Genomic DNA, 9,191 nt, shown 5'->3' on the forward strand with positions numbered 1-9,191 from the left:
ACACAAATATAGAAAATTGTTCCAAAAATGTGCTAGTACTCTTGTTCTTTTGACCATAGAAGTCAACCAGTACAAAAGGGTGTGGGATTTTCTTGAAAATAACAAAATTTAAGCATTCAAATTAGAGTGTGTTAAGCGGCAAGGAAGCCTAAAAGAGACCCTTGACTACAAGGTAAAATAAACATGGCTTTATCCAGAAATACTACTCTTGTCTTTCAACAACAAATGCAACATACTTTGTTAGTTTCATGTAACAACCAGAATCAAAATCTCTCTAAGGGAACTTATAAAATCTTTTAATGCTAAGTCATATTTCCATATTTCTTTTTCAACACTTCATTGCTTAAAAGAAACCTTTTAGTGTCAGTGATATAAACATGACCGTGAAAAAACCCATATTAATATTTATAAAAATAGTAATTATAAATATTTGAGTAGTTGATTATTTTAATGTAAACAATTGTTTTATTCTCATTTTTTTCTAGATTTTTATAGTCTAAGTAAGCAGTCTGTTTAACAACTCAGTATTTCTCACATATATTCTGTTTTTAAAGCTTAAATTAATTCATATTTAATTTAACATATCGTATTTATGTTTACTGAACTAATTAAAGGAGACTCAGAATAGCAACACTTAATTTCCTCTGTAAATGAAAATCTTAGAACATACTTTGAATAATTTTAGCTTTCAGTCAAGGTGGTGGGTAGCTCACAACCACATCAAAATTATAATTCAACTACAAAACAACAATTATTCATAACCACTTGAAGTTTAGCTGAACAGAGGTCCTATAACTAAGGATGTAAAAAAGCCACATTGAGACTATAAGGAGGGGCACGGATACCCCTTCATATAGGATTCCAATTTATTAAAATAGTAATACAATGTTATAACAGCATGTTTTCTGTAAAGTGAAATGAAATGGACTTGTGGATAAATTTAATAAACCTGAAATTGTTGTACCAATATGATAAAATGCAAATACTCTGAGTCTTCATGATGTGTCCTTAGAGTCTCATAGTTCATATCAAGAACCATATGGAATTGTCTTCAAAGTATAAATAGAATTTAAAATTAGATCTAAAATTCTGAAAGAGTAGAGACTAATAAACTAAAGGCCAAGGAAGTTAAAATATTTTGCTTACTATCTTCATTTGATGACAAAAAATCGGGATATGCCTGTGACCTAAATTAATACCAAAGCTTCATATTTTAAGAAAGAATAATTTAATAAGATTTTGGAATGAAATCTCAGAGTGCTTAATGTAATTTACTATAGTATTTGGTAAAGCTTTGTGCATGGGTATAGATTTCGTAGAAAAGTTACCACTTGCCCCAATATAAAAATATTATAGACAAAATGTTTCAATCCCTCTGTCTTTATTTATTTTCTTTGCTATGCATAATCTTTAGAGTTATACTTTCTGTAAGAGAATTTTATTTATTTATTTATTTATTTATTTATTTTAGATTTTATTTATTTATCTTTAGAGGGGAAGGGAAGGAGAGAAGGAGAGAAATATCAATGTATGGTTGCTTCTCGTGAGTCCCCCACTGGGAACTGTCCTGCAACCCAGGTATGTGCCCCGACTGGGAATGGATCCCTGATCGGGTGGTTTACAGGCCTGAGCTCAATCCACTGAGCTATACCAGCCAGGGCAGAATTTTATTGTTTAATTAAGATAATTTATGTCATATAGTCATATAATTTTCAGAGTAAATTACCCTTGCATTTTTATTAATCAGCTTGATCAAAATATTATTTTGATCAAACTCATCCAAATCAGTTGATTAATCCAAGAAATAAATACACATTAGTAATAGTCAGTCTCAAATGAGAACATGATGTTGCCTTGCATTCTACTATGTGTTTTGGTTAAATCACATTCTCCATACTAATTCCTTACTCCTTCCTTCCTTTCTTCTTTCTTTTTGACTTTGCTATTCTTCTTAAATTTTTATTTTTTCACTTTTTCTTGTATTTTTCCATTACTATTTATCCCTCATACACTCTTCTACCTCCACTGTCTCCGTACCCCCCAAATCATCACACTGTTGACCATGTCCATGAGTTCCCTTTTTAAAAAACTAATTTTTGCTTGATTCCTCTACCTCCAAATTCCCCCTCCAGAGCTGTCAGCCTGCATTCTATCTCTGAGTCTGTCTCCATTCTGCCTGTTTGTTCAGTTTGTTCATTAGATTTCACATGATTGATATCATATAGTATTTGTCTTTCTCTGACTTGCTTATTTCACTTAGCATAATATTCTCCAGGTTCATCCATGCCATTGCAAAGAGTAAACATTTCTAATGTTGTCAAGGATGTGGAGAAGTGGGAACCCTCAAGCACTGTTGGTGGAAATGCAGATTGGTATAGCCACTGTGGAAAGCAGTAGGGCACCACCTCAAAAATTTATAAATGGAACTCTCTTATGACCCAGCAATTTCACTTCTGAGAATTTATCTGAAGAAACCCAATTTGCTAACATAAAAGAATGCATGCACCCTTATGTTCATTGCAGCAATATTTACAATAGCCAAGATTCAGAAACAACCTAAGTATCCATCAATAAATGAGTGGATAATACAGCTACTATATATTTACATATGGAATGGTACTCAGCTATAAAGAAGAAGAAAATGTTACTCTTCCATACTATTTAGATCCATTAACTTATTTCTTCCAAATTATCTTTCTACAAGTATCTACAAACTTACTAGTTTCAATTTTGAAAATTATTAATAACAGTATAAATAGTAAAAGCTGCCACTTTGCACTGGGAAGTCCCTAAAATCCCTAAGAAACTCACTTTCAGTTGTTGCATTTGTCCTCCCAACACCTGCATGCGAAAGAAACTCTCTTCATCACTATTTTACCTTACAGTAAAACTGAAGAATACAGCAATTCAGAAACTTGCTGATATCACAGAGAATGAGTGGCATAAACTTACAACTTTGAATTTCAAAAATCATTAATAACAGTATAAGTAATAATAAGCTTCTACTACATTGTACTAGAAAGTCCCTAACTCACTTCAAATAATCTTATTTATCTTCCTAACACTCATATGAGATAGAAGCTCTTTTCATCACCATTTTACCTTACAGTAAAACCGAAAAGCACAACAATTCAGAAACTTGATATCACAGAGGATAAGTGGAAGCAGTGAAAAGACCTGAATTCAAGCAGTCTGTATATTTAGTCACTGCACAAATTTCTCCTGTAACCTGTGTAATAGAAGTTTTATATTTGAAATCCATTGGTTTCATGACACTATAGAGTACATTTTTACTTCTCCTCATTTTTGTTGTGTGAAAAGACAAGCATGTTCATCTGCTAAAGATAATTTTCCTAATTACCAATACAAACTCACCATCTTAACCCCAGCAGTGACATCTTCCATCCACTGTTTCATTCTTTACTGACCAGTATATCTCTCCTTCATTACAAACTTCACTCCATAAGAATTCAGTCAAGGTCAAGGCTCACATGACTTAAAACAAAGAACAAAAAACAACAAAATCTACAACTGAAGATATCCCCCCAGCTATACCCTAATTTTCTTTTCATCAAAGCTTAATATTTAAAATAATAATTGAAAAACATTCTTCTCACTTTATGTCTCCTCTTTAACCTGGAGACCTTTGTTTTATCTCCTGAAAATAATTTGTCTTCCACTTCCTGTGTAAAATATATAAGATGAGTTCTTTTCACTTATCATTTTGTAATATTATTAATTACTTTCTTCTTAAAATATTCTTTCACATTTGTTTATGTTTCATACTATTTGATTTTTAATAACTCTTCCTTATATGCCATTTCATCAAGACTTTTTTCCCCCGCTCCATTCTCTCTCCCATACTATTATTCCTTTACAGAGAACTCCTTACCTCTCTTCTTTAGCTGTATGTTTTTCCTAAACAAATATACCATGCTTTATCATTTTAATCATTTAAATGCCCTAATTTTTGTACATGGAATCATGATGTAGACATTGCTGAAGTCTAGGTGTCTTTAATACATAACATCAATTCTCCCCACACCTAACCAATTGCTATATTTTAAAAAATATATCCATATTGTCCCTCATCTGCCTAATTGTTACTCCACCCGCTGCTACTTCATTCACTTCTATAAAGGCCACATTAATCTTTATTTGAATTATAATGACTATCTCTTAATGTATATCCTTAATTAAATATTGGTCTTTTCCAATTTATTTCATTACATATATAGAGAGTATGATCAAAACATTTCATTGACTCCACGGCATTTAGAATTAAGTTAATATTTATTAACATAATACCTTAGTTTCCTGTTGGCTTGGGTTTTGTGAGCTCTCTAGTCTTATCTCCCCTACTTTACTAATGATGAACCCTTCTTAGTACACTGTCTCTAGTACTCAGAGACAGTAGAGTTTATATTAGTCAATTATTTTCAAAAGTGTATTTTTGCTTTTGCTAGGAGGACATTTTTCTGAATTTACCTCACATTCATATGCATATTTAAGCTTTATCTAGAAAGCCTTGTTTAAATTCAAGATTGGAATAGGATTCCATTCTGCAGGCTTCTAAAGAGCTCTCATAGAACTTAGCAACATGTTTTGCAATTTCCTGTTTACTCATCTCACTTATTTACTATGCTTAAGTTTCATAAAGCAAGAACTGTATTTTACTGACCACATTCTCAATAACTAATAGTAGTTTCTCAATAAGCACATGTTCAATTGATTGATAAATTATTTAAAATATACATTCATTTTCTTAAAAAATTATAAAATATTTTGAGTCTGGTTTTATTTTGATGTATCTCACCTTCTACAGTAGATGTAGTTGACATTATTTTCTTTTGTACATGTTTATTTGTATCCCCAAGGTTACGATATTGCCAGAATTCAATTCCATAAGATTGAGGGAATGATTGCAATAGTTGTAGAAATCCAAAAGCTGCAGGGAATAAGGACTGAGACAACTGTTAGAGGTGACTGAAACTGTATCACAATTTTGAGTCTGTGGAACCAGCAAAGTATTTGGAAAGCAATTTCTGGTAGGTAATCGAATTTGAAGCCTGGAGCTTAAGGGAGAAGGCACAGCTGAAAATCTAAAATTAATCTGCATAGAGTTAATATATAAACCTGTGGTTTTCATGATATGGTTAAGTAAGATGACTGAGAGAAATGAGGACTGTCAATCGTAACCTATTTTTTACCGTATTTAACGTATAAGAACGAGAGCAATGGAAGCAGAGAAGCTGTAACGTTCAGGAGAATGTTGGAAATACATAAAACAAGAAAGGAACATTGTAAGAAGAGTGATGTTTCTTTCCAGTATTTTGCTAAAGAAATACCAGAGTGGTAGGGTATAAAAAATAACTTGGATTTGGTTATTAGGAGGCATCAGTGATTTTCTTTTTGCCAGAAAAGTAGGTTTGCAAACATAAATTTTCTATTTAATAAATAAATACCTGTTTATTTATTGGTCAGTGACTATGTAAAAAAGCATATTGGAGCACAATAAGAAAAATTAAAAGTAGGATTTAACACTCTTAGGTATTTTTTCCTAACTTTTAGGGACTTAAAATCCATTTTTTAAAAAGTAGAAATAATAGTGTTAAGGTTAATTGAAGCATATCATGTATCAATACTAGATAATTTATTGAGTACTTGCTGCATGATGAAACATGCTAACAAGCTTATTGGGTAGGCACTATATAATTCAGACTTTACAGAAATTTTTAATTATCTATATCTATATCTATATCCATATCTATATATAATATCTTTCCCCAAAGTCACAAAGGTAATCAATGATAAAGTCTCTATTTAAAAATTCATATGACTTTTAACTCTGTTTTTTCCATCACAATTATAGTTTCTATAATGACATATAGCAATAAGTATTATAATGGGGGTCTCCTCTGTATGAAATGATTAAGAGAGTTTTTATATCTATGTGAGAAAAATGTGTGACTGTTCTGAGATTTTAAGAGGATAAATGTCTTAAATATCTACTGGTTGTCTGCCTAGTATAACGCATCTTACCCTACATGACTATGCATGTGCTACCACAGATAACTTTTAGTAGCCAATCTGAACAGTATCAGCCATTCTTCCAGACCTTCACCTGTAATGAAACTATTATGTAATCTAAGTTAATGACACTATTCTTTACTAATTTAGACATGGAACTAACATGTTTCTTTCTAATTCTGTTTCTTTGATAGTCACAGATATAAATTTTGGCACTCTGGATAGCAATTTTTCCACATGCACAATAAAGCAAGGAAACCATATTTGTAGTATGAAAATGAAGCAGATGTTCAGAAAAGAGAAAATACATGAAGAAAGAGAGTCCTGACTACAGGCTCTTTCAATGTTCCATTCCATTTCTTGATTACGGATGCATTTCAAATATTTTATTTCATGAAAAAACTTGCAACTTTGAGGTAATCCTCTTTAATTACTTATGTTAATGACAGAGTGTTTGCTATATATAATTAAAGTGATCTAACTAATATAACTCTAAACATGGAATACATTACAAGAAAGAATCAACAATACTTGAAATTTTTTGGCATTAGGACCTGAGGGATAGGTAATATTTTGGTTTTAGAGATTTTAATATGATCAAGTGAGGAAAGAATAAAATTAACTGAAATAGGAATGTGGGATGAGAGAAAAGGATGATTATTTTGGAATCAAGGAGTTGTTTTTGTTTTTCTAGTAGACAATGCAAGTAGAAAATTCCAGCCGAAACCTGAAAATGGGATCCAATAACAGGTGAGCATTTTCAAGGCTGAAGACAAATTTGTACATATGATTTAATGAATGAGTGATATCCCATAGAGAGATAAGTTGGAAAGACAAGACTGAAGAGAGGATTTCAATTAAAATTTAATGGATGTCTTATGGTTCCAACAAGCAGAAAGAAGTGAGTATTAAACTTATCCCCACACTCCAAATAATTATAAAACTTGATACACTATATTAAACAAGCTTTTTTGTATTGGACAACAAATAGTGGAGAAAAACTATTTTTGAAATAAGAAAAGCCTTTTGGGTGAGTTCCCCAAGTATCTGGTTCTTCACCTGTGGTCACATTCCAAAACATAGCACAGGAGAATCAACTTTAAAATACAACAAAATTTGAAGAAATAGAGAGATCCATTCTGATGCAGCTAAATTTTGAAGGACAGAGTACCAAGATAAAGGAACTAGAAAAGGAAAGAGCTTCAGAAGTTTTGATAGGTCCTCTTGACTCTCTCTGATTATTCAACTGTACATGCCCTCAATGAGGCTCCGTGGGACCTGGCAGAGGACAGTTACTAGACTGGTGGAAAAACAGCCTACCAAGAGGTTGTGAGGTCAACAAAGATTCTGGAGGTTTCACAATTATCAGAGACATAACACTTATAACCAGCTAGAGAATAATGACCTTAATTATTGCCCATACAAGTAGGATCCCAGAAAGGGCACATCTTGATAATCGGGATCTAGACCAGCACTATCGGAACTAAACATAAGACTGGATAGGACAAGCTGAGCCACCAGTAAATTAATTGTGTATCTGCTGAAACAAACCTCAGAATCTTTTGAAGAAATAAGGACTACAGACTTTTAATAATTTAATATCCCAATGCCACCTTACAAGAAAAATTTAGATAGAGAAAACAAAAAAATGTGAGACATGGCCAGGGAAAAAGAATTATTAAAAAAAAACAATAATATAATAGAACTCTGAAAATCTACATTAAATATAAATAAATATTATACAAATATATATATACATTTTTTAATTTCCTAATTTATTTAATGTAAGTATATTGAAAAGATGACAGTAAAAAATAGAAAGAATATTATTTTTATCAATTAAACATATTAAGTGTAAGGAAAATGGACTGACTTACTGATGTCAGAAAAAATAGACATCAAGACAAAGGTATTTGTAAGTAATAAAAAGGGATGTTTCATAATAATTATATAATTTATTTACTTTAAAATAATTCAAAATGTTTACTTTTTAATTACAAGATGTAAAATCAGAGACAAAGAGAGAGAAATAAACACACTTAGAATTTTAGATTTTAATACTTCTCAGAAATCACTATAACCAATTTTAAGAAAAAATAGTAATTATTCAGGAAAAATTAAATGCTCTATAAACAAAATGAATGTAATGAAATTTATACTGCATTATACCCATTATACCCATCAACTAAAGAATATCTTTTTTAAGAATTTGGAATCCATGGGACTTTCACCAAGTAAGTTCAAGTCACAGGTCATAAAAATGTGCTAATAAATTTCAAATTTCAAACGATTAAAATAATACAGAGAATAATTTCTGACAAAAATGAATTAAATTTAAAATCAATAACAAAATTAAATGGAATATTTTCACATATTTGAAAATTAACCAAGCTATTTTAAATGAGTCTAAGAGAAATTACAAAGAAATAAAATTACAAAACTGTTACACATAGAATAATAATGAAAATATAACATGTCAAATTCTAAACTTTTTTTCTTTCTCCCTCATCATTTACAAAACTGAAAATTTAATATTAAAATAATTTGGTGTTATTCTACAATGTATACTTGTAAGAGGAGTCAGAATAGTCAAGAGCATATATGAATAGAACAAGACCAGAGTGGACTTTTTAGATACTTTTGACAATCCATTATGGAATCACTGTCTGCCATGAAAGTTATATCAAGTACTGTGTCAAGACTGAGGTAATGGAGTATAATGGGAACAACTTTCGGACACTTGGATAGAGACTCCATTTGGACATTAATAATAAGAGTGGGTCTCCATTCCTGGTGGCCTGTAATGCCCTGACCACCCAATGCTCAAGATTGTCTGTAATATGGGTCACACTGTGAGCTCTGCTGGACCCCATTGAAACAAAAGTGTGCCATCACTGTAGCCACGTAGCTTGAGATCGATACTCACCTCTCCACCTGTGAACTTCTTGAGTGACCATGACTTCGCACCAAACGCTCACTCTGTTCACTTCTATCAGGTAAACCTACTCTCTGTGCGTGTAACTTGTGTGCAACTGTGTGGGATTTGGGGGGGCCTCCCCTAATAAACCTGGCATTATGGAAAGAAAAACATGTGTGTTAGTGACTCCTTTTGAGGATGCTCCCTTGCTTATGACTGTGTGATACTGGAGCTTGAGTAATGT

At 31.7% G+C, this 9,191-nt stretch overlaps 1 pseudogene; it reads right to left on the bottom strand.

The window, feature by feature from the left end:
• LOC118995746 (Bloom syndrome protein-like) overlaps positions 1-8,987 on the bottom strand; it is a 28,619-nt pseudogene extending 19,632 nt beyond the window's left edge.
• Positions 8,988-9,191: the final 204 nt, after the last annotated feature.

This window comes from Sturnira hondurensis, unplaced genomic scaffold (assembly GCF_014824575.4).
Source record: "Sturnira hondurensis isolate 20B ecotype Veracruz unplaced genomic scaffold, ASM1482457v3 Scaffold0010428, whole genome shotgun sequence".
Taxonomy (NCBI): domain Eukaryota; kingdom Metazoa; phylum Chordata; class Mammalia; order Chiroptera; family Phyllostomidae; genus Sturnira; species Sturnira hondurensis.